The sequence below is a fragment of the Fistularia commersonii genome, chromosome 27 (assembly GCF_037954325.1).
Source record: "Fistularia commersonii isolate RoL2024-O1a breed Wild chromosome 27, RoL_Fcom_v1.0, whole genome shotgun sequence".
In the NCBI taxonomy this organism is placed as follows: Eukaryota; Metazoa; Chordata; class Actinopteri; order Syngnathiformes; family Fistulariidae; genus Fistularia; species Fistularia commersonii.
Genome location: NC_141310.1, coordinates 8,212,086 through 8,224,492, shown reverse-complemented (window position 1 = coordinate 8,224,492; position 12,407 = coordinate 8,212,086). Strand labels below are relative to the sequence as shown.

Sequence of the window (12,407 nt, the reverse complement as noted above, 5' to 3'; positions counted from 1 at the left end):
CTAAAGATGAAGATTTTGCTTTGATAGACACTCATGTCCCAGCAGTTCAGCTGCGTCAGTCCAGTTGTATTTTCATATCCAGATCCAAACGTCTTCCAGATGTTAAACCAAAGTATTTTTCACATGCAAATTTGCCACCACGCAGATCTCGATCCCCTTTAAGAATTTTCAATTAATTTTGTTAATTAGTTCTCTTTTCCACCACATGTAATCTATTAAATTCCTCTTTCTTTCTAATAGGGTGCAAAGAAGTGCGTAAAGGTTGGGAAAAAAAAGCACTTTGTAAACAGTTGTTTTTTCTAATCTGTACGGACTCTGAGGGTAGAATGTGGATGGCAGTGAGTAATGTGTTCCTCTCACTGAACAGCTGCAATTGGTCTGTAAGGTCGCCTACAGCAAGAAAATTCACACCCCCCCCCTTCCCAATTTTAGTGAAGCAGCTCTATGGCAACAACTGTGAGTGTGATGAATCAAGCTATTATGATAATTTCAAACATATCCTCTCACTTGATGCCAGTCTTCATGTACAGATTGCCTGGATGGCCAGGAGTGTCAGGGTCCAGAGCGCCGTGTTGTCTGGGCTCGTCCCCTTCCGATCCTGTCTGCTCTGGAGTGCAAGATTAATGAATCCGCAGGATGGATGGAACAATGAATTCTCAAGTGCCCTGTTGGGCTAAGATTGCCCCTGGCAATGTGCTTTTGGGTCCCACTCTGAAAACCCCAGGGAGCCACAGGAGTTTCCCTATTCATTCAGTTTTCAATCAACCATATGAATCTTTTTTTTTTTCCCCACTGTCATTGCAAAGTAGATTATCGCAAAACTGAATGTGCAATTAGGAAAGTGCATTGATATTCACAGTCCCTTTCTGATTTGAATCTGCACCACAGTATCCTTTTCATTACTACAGTCCTATGCCAGCTTTTTAAAGCAGTCAAATTTTGGCTGTTACTCCAATGAATGATGTAAATAATGATTTATGAATAAATTATGACGCACTATATGTAAACATAGGACTTCTCTTGGGTTTACATATAGGCCTGTTTTCAAAGCACTCACTGGCACCTGACTTGCCCTTAGGCTGTGTGTCCTAAAACTAAGTGTGTTTAGTTTGCTCGCAGCACACCCCCAGGTATAGAAAAAAGAATTGCAGGAATGCAAATTTCCCTTAATGTTCTTGAGATAAAGGTTTCAACTTTGCAAGCTGTGCTCACATTTATTCTCCTGAAGGCAAAATTACTTCTCTATTATCACCGTGTGTCCCGCACTTTCCCAGGATTCCATTGCTTTTGTCCTGTTGTTTGATGTAGAAGAAAGTCCACCTCCTGCCAGGCTTTGAGGTTAACTATGAGGTGTTGTTTCTCAGCACCTAATAGCCCTCTATTATGAGGAATATGAACAATTCTGCATTAATATGCCATATAAAACACTGCCGGTTTGGTGCGTCGAAAAATCCACTTTGACCATAAAGCTTAAATTTGAGTACCAATGCGTGTCAGTGAGCTAAATTAAACGCAAAGCCCTTGGAACAATTAAAATTGTAATTCTCCAGGTCTTGTAGCATATTATTTTCAATATGCGCCCTGTTATGGACATGCTTTTACATTCCCAAGCATCACTTGACCTCCTCTATATACTCTGAAATATATACTCTGAGTCATTGTATGAATCAGTTAACCTCCTGGTAGGAAACTTGAAACCCTTTCCTCCTGCGTGGCAATGTTAATGAAGTGACACCCGAGGGACAAACTATTTGTTCGTCTCTGCTGAAGCTAGAGTTGAGATAGTCTACTTAGTAAGCAGGTAATCAGAAACCGAAGATGATCATTGGTGAGCTGCTTCACGTTTTGCTGTCATCAAAATGCAGCTGTTTGGATTTTACCCTCTAACGTGACATTGTGTTAAATTATATGCTTTTGACTAGATTAATTAGGATGCAATCTTATTTTCATGGGGGGGGGGGGCTTAATCCTATCATGCCTGTGTTGCATATGAAAACAAATCCCTTTGCCAGTGTGGAGGTTTGGATTGCTGATGCAGTGCCTGCTTTAACTGTGTGTTAACTGCAGCGTCTGCCAAACCTCTCTCTCTCTTGAGAGAGAGAGAGCACAAACCTGCAGGAAGTGAGAGTCTGTAGTGTTGCTTTTCTCGCCACAATTGCACCTGGAGGGCATCTCTGTTGTCCCGCATCTGTCTCCACACTGTCAGTGGAGTGGCCACAGCCATTAACTCCAGGTCTAGGCACCATACTTTGCAGCCTTGACAGGAGTAATAACCCATAGTGCCTATATTGAAATACAGTAATTAACCTACTGTGCTGCATTACAACTGGGCTATATACTGCTTAGATAATAATTCTCTAATCACATTCTATACAGAAAACTCACAAGAACTTTGAATAACCTGTTGTGATGAGTTAAATAAAACCAAAACGATCCTGGTATCACTAATTCGTTTGCTGATCTTTTTGTCGAGGAGCCAACAAGAAGCCAACAGAGAGAATGATAGCTCTGTTGTGTTTTTGAATTCGTAAAACGCTTAACTACAAATGTTTAATGTTATTTCAAGAACAGTTTGTGTTTGTATTGGATATTGGTGTAGGAAATAATGAAATTAAATGCGCAATGCATTGAGCAAATGAGATGTGATAGAAGTCATGACAATTTCCAAATATGCATTTCTTCAATATCTATCAATAACTGTGTTGAGTAGGTGTATTGAAGAGGTTAGGTTGTACATTCTCATATAACGTATTATCTTTCTGAAATGTAACCTGAATTGTACTCAGCGCTTGTTTAGTAAAAACAAAGTGATGGGGGAGGGGGCTTCAATGTCCCCCAATCATTGTGAAATATCACTGTATAATATTTGATGGAAAAATCTGCGTATGCTACAACCAAGCCTTAAAATGGTTTTTGCTGTATTATACTATGTGTTTTGATTTTTTCCATCAGCTTTAAAAGTTTTTAAAAGCAAAGTTCTATTGTGCTTTTTATTAGTTAGTTATCAATCAGTTATGTGGCATACTTAAAGTTCAGAAAAACAGTGTGGGAGTGTGTTGTCCCTTCTTGTCTCCAAGGAGTGGTTTACTGAGCACAATTTTTGCATACACGTGTATATTCAATGCATCTCTCTCATTAATCTCAACCATTTGTCTTTTCAGCTGTGAACATCAGTGGACTTCAGAGGCTGCATTTTCCTCAGCACTAAGGTAGGATCAGCAAGGACCGATCGACTTTGCGTTTAGATGGTAGTTATCACTTCTTTGCTCAGCAGAAGCAACTCCGATTGCTCGCAGCAAACACCCATGTGTTTTTTTCCATCACTACAGATGGTGTGCAGCATCACTTCTATGAAGGGGGTGGGTTTGGGGTACAAATGTGTGATTTGGATTTTTTTTACAAACTAAGCTGTGATATACAAAAGACTGAAGAACACTCAACTTAGATGGGCTGAATGATCTAGTTCTGTGACATAACTTTGACTTGGATCCAAGGATGTGTGGTCCAGTTCCTTCTGTTCTTGTCATGAAGCTGGTTTCCCAACAACCTCTTCTCCATGGACCTTCCATACATGGGATCCTGTTGTTGGTAAAGGATTAACATTAAGACTGTCTGTCTGGGAAGTTAATAGTTTAAACCTACAGAGAGACGAGTTTCAGGGCCAGTAATGAGCAATTGTAGGTGCAGACTCATGATTGTTTGCCTTGGACAGATTTGAGGATGAGGAGTACTTTCCAAACAGAATCAACCACAGAGCCTGATAGAGTGTGAAAGTGTGAAAACCAAGACGCTCCCTCTCTGGTTATTGTCCTGCAAATTGTGAGCGATTGAGTCTTGGCTTTTCTGGCGTTTTTAAGTTTACTAGTATGCAATGTAATCCCTTTTGCTATATTTTAACACAGTCAGAGAGCAACACAACCAGCAATAAGTTTAATTAAACAGAATCTAATCCTTGGAGCTGGTCAACTGAACCAGGAGTCGGCAACCTTTACCATTAAGAGAGCTATTTGGACCTGTTTCTCCACAGTGAAGAAAACACCGTCTGCCACACAACACTTTTGAAATTTAAAATGAATTAATACAGCATATAAAGTTGTTTTTTTTTGCCTTTATCCTTTGTATCAAATGTGTTGCATTTTTGTTAAATCAATGAAAAACTGCAGAGAAAACAAAATTTCATTTCTGCATGCAACAAAACATTTTAGTCTGAAAGACATTGGGATGTAGGTTACTTTTGAGCTCAATACTCAATGTCTATTTGAGTCCTTCTCGTATTTTTGAAAAAAGCCGAACTTAAACTATCCACCGGCAGTAAGCCAAAAATGCAGTCCTCTCTCTGTGTGCTGTCATCCTTTTAAAAGCGACAAAAATATTTCAACATGTTTTATTTAGATGTTACAAGATTGCCATAATCTTCAAATTCAAAATTATATTGTAAAAATGAACTAAAATAACATGCATTTTAATTAAATACTTGGTAATTATTTTCAAAAAGCCACAGGGGGCTGTATCAGAGGGATCGAAGAGCCGTGGGTTGCAGACCCTGAACTTAACCACTAGTAAACTACTGATTCCTCTATTTTGCGTTTACTGAGTAAGTCTAATTGTGTATTCGACAATTTTTTTGATAGCAAATGGCTCACAGCAAAATTTTGGAGGAACCGTTTCAATGTCTTTGTGATTTAACTGAGATAATTGTCCTTTTTAGCATGCTCCTGCGATGTCTGTTTCTGGCATTTACATTAGAACTAGGCACCAAACTCCTATTATTTTGTATTGCTACTTTTAGTTTTGAGGAGCTCACTCAGAACAGTGTCAGGTGAAATGTCAAAATTTTCCAACTGGCCATGATCAGCGGCCAGGATGCATTCAAGAACCAAGCTGCTGTCTCTCACTGTTTCGTGTTACACAGGAACTCATGTATTTTCTTGTGATAGTTGTCCATGATATTTATGGTAATAGTCAACCAAAATAGTCTTAGCAGAAATCATGGCAGACTTGAAAGACCTGGGAGTGGTGGGGGCGGAGGGGTTCTAAAGAAAGAAAAGACGAGAGAAATATTAAACCCTTAACTAATGTCAGTCACTCAGTCACGATAAGGGCAGCTGTTTGCAACTTTGCTGACACACTTACACAACTGCAGTCGGTCCAGATCGTTTGTCAAGCTAATGATGTCAATCGGTGTGACTGATGTAAAAACACGAGTCTTTTAAGCCTGTGCCAAAACGCATTTCTGCTCCCCTCTTTGCCAGTCTTGTCAAAATCTGTTGTTTCATGTCACAATTGGTCTCTGCCAATTTGTGCATTAACTGATTGAGCAAACCAGGATCTTGCATTCAGTCACTTGGTTATTAGCCGAAGCAACATGGACTACATCTTGCTGCTTTGAAGCAGCTTTCCGATGCGTTCGATTGAGTGCCCCGTTTGTGTGACAGATTTAACGTATGCATGCATTTTTAAATAAAGAAGAATTTTTTGAACATCTACATATGGGGACAGTTTTTTTAAGCCCACATATGTCAGTTCATGACAGCATGCATTTTTTAGGTGACTCAATGCACTGCTTTCAGGGGGCAATTAACCAGCAGCATCTGGTGTTTAGCCGCTTACTGTGATCATGCAACGCTCCACACCACGTTCCAGTTGCTATGTGTTTAGAATTTCCCACAATTAATGAGCCCTAATGTTGAGTTGCCATTCCACGCTTCAGTCAAACACCTGCTTCTGAGCCTAAACAAAAGTGTTAAGACTGCATGTTCAATGAAAGTTTTGGAAGAAGTTAAATAAAGAATCTTTGATTTTGTCCTTTCATTTAGCCGAGATGGTCTGCAGTCGCCAACTGCATAAAAAGACACTGGCGCTGGTGATCTGAAAGGTGTCGAGCAACGTCTGAATCTAAATTGCAATTCATATTCCTCTCGCCATCCATCCATTATTTAGTTTCACAATACAGTTTTACAGCTGTCTTTGTGCTGATGGTCTGTAAATCAAACTCTGTAGTTTAAGTGTTGTTGACTTATCAGAGTGCTTTGGTGTTTCAAGCTAAGCATACCTTATTATACTAATGGCAATACATCACTATCTCTGTACTGTAGATTTCATAGTATTATTTAACCAAAGTGACTTCTTTGTCACTCAGCTGTTCTTCACCCAGTGTGCTGACAAACCTCAGCTGTTTGCTCGTGGATGATAGGTCAAGAAAACTAAAATGAACATGCAAAAAAACATTTCTATCCACTGTTCTAAATAGCCTTTGTAGTTTTTAAATATCCCTACTTTGAACATTTCCAAGGAATTATTTATTCTTTTTTTTGTCAATATCTGTGTTTGTCAACCTCATTAAGTGAATGTATGGTATAATACAATGTAATTGGTGTTCACCTCTTTAGAGAATGTATATTCACTCGCTCAGTGAACTTGGCTATTTAAACCCGATACCTTGTTATATTTACAGTATGTAAAGTCCACCAGACGAAGGTCACTGGCTTTTTGGACAGTTGCTGAAAGGTTTAAAGCATTTCGTTGTATTCAATGAATAGTTTTCGTCACTTATTTGAAGTCCCAAAGTATTTCTGTTTATATTTGATTACTTTTGGTGCCTTATCTGATGTGCCAACCACATCTTGGCTGCTTTCAATCAGCAAGCATGTGTCGAGGTTTCAACTTGTGCAGGATTAGTTTTTTAGTCTTTGTGAAACTATTTGAAATTGTTTTGCTGGAAATTTCAGTCTATAAAGTAATCAATATTTTCAAACTTGGCGATGCTTAGCTCGTGCTTGATTAATTATCTGTCTCGCTGCCTGTCTACCAAATTTCCGGTCTCACGAACCCATCAGGCGGTTGAAGCATAGTGAGTGAGGATGTGGTGGTCTCACTGGTTGGATGGCATATTATTTGATTATGTATCTAGTGAGCTAAGTTATTTCTTGTTTCTGTTACAGAAAACTGCCTTGTGACAAGCTTTGAATAATGGCAATGATTTTGTGGAGTCTAGACGTTTAGAGTGAAATCTGCAATTACTTCAAATTGCTTAATGTTTATGTTTCATTTTGTTTGATGGAATCTGTTAAAGCATGGTTGTATATTAGTTACCATCTAAGTGTATTCTAATTAGAAATAAGCCTGTGTTCAAGTTGTGTATTATCTAAAGCTGAAGTATTTGCATTCTCCTAAAATATGTTATATATTATAATTACGGTACTATGTAAAGAATGACTAATTGGCTTTCAATGTGCTGTAACTACCACTTAAAAAAATAGAAACACAGTTACCTCACAGTTTATGAAGAATTGCAAGCCTATATTGTCCTCTTTTTTTTTTTTTTTTTTTTTTTTTTTTTATTGCAAAATTTCCACATCCTTTATTCTCATATTTCCCCTATCAATACAATTCATACAGTTATTATAGTATAGAACTTATTGTGCTAATCACACCTGTGACTGACATTTTCTTTACCCTTTTGTTGATAACCTCAGATGTCTAGTTCAGCGGGAGCCATACTTGCCAGTTTCCCAGCCAAGACACCAAGAGAATTAATGGTGCTTTGATTATCAAATGCAGGGTGAGCATTGTGAAAGGAATAATATATAAAATAAAATATATTGTTTAAGAAGGAGATCCAATCTGACCTCACGACCTTACAATTTCTCAGACAACAACTTGGGTCGTGAAACAAAACTGAAGGTAAAATCTTGTAATGGCCAATGAAAAGCCATTAGAGCATGTTTAAAAATAATTACTTTTATAAGTCCTTAAAAAACAGGAAGTTCTGCTGGCTCAAGACAGACTTCCAATTGAACATTGTTCATTTGAACCTCATAATGAATCTAACAAAAAAAAAACATTTAATTTGAGTCCCTGCTAGCGAATCAATAGATCAGATTCAGTAGCTGTTTCATGATCCGCCAAGAGACTGGGGTCTGAAAACACATCCAGTCGGGGTTCACAAAAGACCATAACACTGTTCCCTCAAGCACACTGTAGACTGAGATTTTATTAATGTTATAAGTTTATTGCATCACACTGCTCAACATAGATCTAATAAACCTGAGTGAATGAGTGTAGACTGTGCGATAACACCTTCTGAATTGGGGGCTTCCATGGAAATCAATAAAACAACAGCTTGGCGGTCATTTAAAGTAGCCGGAAGAGTAGAATTTGAGCCTACCGAGGAACGATCTGCTCCTTGTAAGAGTTGCATTTATGTGTCTGGAAGGTACAGAGAAAGTCAAGAAATAGAATAGACTGCTAATGTCAATATAAACCATTGAAAAGCAACTTTTTTTTTTTTTTTGGCTGACGTTTTTGTCTTTACAATCCATGCGTCATTTCATTCTGCATTTGATTTGGATTTCCAATAAATGCTGGTCATCGCAGGCTGGTATACCTCCTGCAAAGTTCAACACAGTGAAGTTGTTTTGGCGCTATGACTAAATGTTCAGTCATTTCAATAGCCAAACAGAATCCAGATATCTCTCTCTCTCTATGATAATAGTTCTATTTCTGCTAGATCCTGTTACTATAGTATCATGGTCTCATCATGGGATATTGTCTGGGCAATATCTTCAACACCTTTAGAGACACTGAATGTTGAACTATCATGACATTATCAGTTTTCACCATCATTAATTCAGCATTACTTGTGTCTTGTGTCACTGACTGCAAATCTAAGGCATTAGTCTAGTCTTCCTTCCTTTTGGCCTGCAAACCATTATGTAGCATTAACTCTGCTTCATCCTTGCCAACCTGTGAATAAACCTGTTTACTTGATAGGGACTAATGGCAGGGTGTCTTTTTTTTTTTTTCTTTAAAGAAGAAAAATGCTGGAAAGTGACTACACATCTTACAGTAAACTGACTCCGCTCCCTGTCACATTAATGCCCTCCAGTAAGCAGCATTTGTGACTCCTGGTAGGGTGACTGAGGTCAACCCCCCCCCCCCCCCCCCCCGCGCCCCCCCAGCAGCTGGCCGACACAGTTGTAGTGAATCACCTGCTTTTTCAGGCAGAGGGCCCGAGCCATGGGGAGTGTTGTGTAATCTTGAACAACATGTAAATAGAACAGCCAAATAGAACAGGCATCAGCATCCAGAAACCTTTTGCCCCCCTTTGGCATTCACAATGAGACATGTCTCTGCTTTGAATCTTTTTTTGGCTGCGATATTTTTGCAGCCTTTGAAGAGGGATTTCATCGATTACAAGAGGATATAATTGGTAATTAAATAACAAATACTCTGCCATCTTTTTTTTTTTTTTTCCCTGCGCAGTTTTGTAACATTAACAATGGGAATTCTCTCATCCAACAGCTGTTTCATACAAATGTTCTTGACCCAAGGACTAAAATTGCAATAAACAATCTTGCGTCTTCAGATAAGAATCCTTAGTTCAACATTCAAATCAGACATATATTCATTATGCAGAAGGCATGGGAATTATTAGAGTAAATGCTCACATTGAATTGCTGTCAAAATGATTCATGACTTTTATCTAGACAAGACAGTCCCAAAAGAAAGACAGTATCCACAGTAACTCTTAAAAGCACAAAATCAGTGACTGCTGGGCATTTGTACATGGCATCTTTAATTTATTGCAATGATTTACCTGTTCCACTTGACAGCTGAAGAATACTTAAGTAATATGAGGTTGGTCAAAAATGGTCGTTCCTAAATGAAGATTACTTCAATTGAAGTAATTATACCATTTTGGCAGAAAAGCCAAAAGCTTGGCACAAACTAAGTGCCAGTTGTTTTAATCATTTGATCTCATATGTTGGCCAGACTCGTATTACTATGGATTTAGCAAGTGATTTCTCTGTTTTTGTTTTTGTTTTTGTTTTTGTTTTAATCAAGGCTTTTTCAATAAGGGGAACTGGATTGTGGTCGATTTCAAGACAGACATTGTTGGTCCTCTAACAATCTCATTCACCATCAGGAAAAAAATAAGACTTTTGCAATAAGCCATTGCATCTTTTTTTTGTTTGTCTCAGTCTTGTTTTTGCTATTTGTTAACATGCAGTAACTGCCTTTGACTGGGCTGAATCCAGTTATTTGTCAGTGGATCTGAGCCACGTAGTTGTTGAAATGAAAAGTATTTACTGGAAGGGGACTATTCCCAGGACACCAACATCAATGTTTTGCATTTGAGAAATAGAATGAGAAATTTTGTGCAGCAACTATAAAAACATGGGTATGGTATTACTTGGGTATTTTTTTTGTTCCAAAAATGTCAACAAAAACAAAGTATCTCAATTAATTGAGATTTCTCTACACGTGTGTATGGAACTGATAGTGTTGTGCTCTCGCTTTAAATCCACCTTTGCAGATCTGTAAATAATTGTGGGAGATTTGACCGCGGACTGGGAGCGAGATGTTTTTTAGGATTACCCTGGCAAGTCCCTCCCTGCTGTGCTGTGATTAGCTGGAGAGCAAATGCAAACAGCTCCCCATACTTTCATGACAGGTGGCAGAATGGAAGTGCATTTGCCCCTGTGATGGGGTGTGTATGTTTATTATTAAACCAGTGGCCTAATAGTTTGCACTTTTAAAACATCTTACACTCCAAGATAGCTTGTCTCTTATTTCTGTTTACACATAGTGCTTTCTGTCATCATTAAGCATCCCTGCATATACAGTATTTTTCTTTTCATGGCCACAGGCAACAAGTAACTGTCTGGAAAAGGAAAATAGGTCAGGGCAGTTGTTGGAATAAAAAGTACCATGCAAAAAAAAACACAATGGGAAAAAGAAAATCATCAGAATCCTCAGTTATTAGGCCCCCCAAGGACCTGGCTCTTGCCCTGCATGCAAGCAAACACACACACACACTTTCTGTCTCAGAACTTTTTAATCTTTCAAAACCAATGACATGCTGTTGAATTTATCCCTACCATCTTTTCTTTAGCCATTACCCAAATACAATTGAGCACAACAATGAGCTTCTTTCAATGTGTGTTTTGCATTTATACTGGCTTGTCTTTGCTTTTCTCACAGTAGAGCGGGTTGACTTATGCTCTCCTGCCCCTGAAAGTTTGTAGGTCCTTCTAAAGTCAACATCTATTCTTTCTGTAACTCATTCATTTACTTGCCTTGGATCACTGACCTGAAAAATTGTTGTCACCGTTTACCTCTCAGCTTATTCACTGCTGCAGGCCCATAAATCCTGCAATTACCACTTTCCTTTACGGGCTAAAATATGTCCATTGTGTCCAATTAAAATATTTTTGATCCAGCTCCAGATGTTTAATTCACTGATTTGAACAAATACCCAAAATAAACACCTGATAATTTATCTGATTCAGTTATTTTTGAGTTGAAAATCATGAGCTCATTTAATTGCTTTCTGTTGTTTAAAGTACTGTCAGTTGTGAGGTCGTCTGGTCTCCTATTCTCCCTTAGTTATACATTTATTTGGGGCACCTTGTAATGTTGTTTCTGGTAAAAACGTTATTCAAATAAACTGCTGCCAAATATCAGTGAAAGGTGCCTGATGTGACTCAGGGTTTTGCAATCAGGCAATCAGGATATATGTAAAGCATATGTTATTCAAAAACCACTAAATTATCAGTGATTTGATAACATCAACTCTTAAAAGCAATGCTCAGCATCTCAATGGTGGTCATTACATTGGAAAATTTTGCATTTGAAATTTGTGAATAATTACAAATAATTTTTCTTCATATCAGTATTTTAACTTCACGGTATGTATATATATATATATATATATATATATATATATATACACACCGTTTAGTTTTCCTCTCTGCCCGATTACTTTATTTGTGGACCAGATCCAATTGTCGTTTCTGGGATAGAAAAAAAAAGTTTTTTTACTTGGGGGGATTTATGCACTTGATCAGATGTGATTGCATGCCAAATTGATTTGAATATATTGTAATGTGGAATAGTTTGTAGCAACCAGCTGCCCTGCACATCAGTTTAACCATAACATTAATGTTCATGACTGTGCCTAAAAACAATCAATATGAAGAGGGTGAATTTCAGAGGACTTTGTTTGTTGTCAATAACACTGTCATTGTATTGTCACTTGACCCGAGGTTGATGTAACATGAACCTCTATCCAAATATTAATATCTAGACAACGCTGGAGACCAGCCTGATCTTGGCTAATGTACAACACAGTGATAATGCATTTTAACGGTAGAACCTTCATGTTGCAAATTCTGCCTGAAAAATGATTTTATGCCTTTATTTTGAGTAAAAAGAGAAGGACTGAATGCAAAACAAACCAAGCTGATGAATTTCTCATGCAGTTGTTGTTTGTATGGTGATTGTCACATGCCAAAGCATTGGAAGACTTCTTTTTTTTTTCTGGATTTACATTTCAAACTGCTTCCCTCCGCGTCACCGATCCTAGCTTTCTTTCTGCCATGCTTTACGTTAAACCAATTCTC

At 38.1% G+C, this 12,407-nt stretch overlaps 1 protein-coding gene across 3 annotated transcripts in view; it reads left to right on the top strand.

Annotated features, from left to right (window-relative positions):
• Positions 1–12,407, top strand: part of LOC147217966 (talin-2) — a 100,551-nt gene that overhangs the window by 19,216 nt on the left and 68,928 nt on the right. For all 3 annotated transcript variants that reach the window (XM_086174617.1, XM_086174615.1, XM_086174616.1), the window contains exon 2: positions 3,162–3,209. The gene's annotated coding sequence lies outside the window, so the exon portion shown is untranslated. The remainder of the gene's footprint in view (positions 1–3,161; positions 3,210–12,407) is intronic.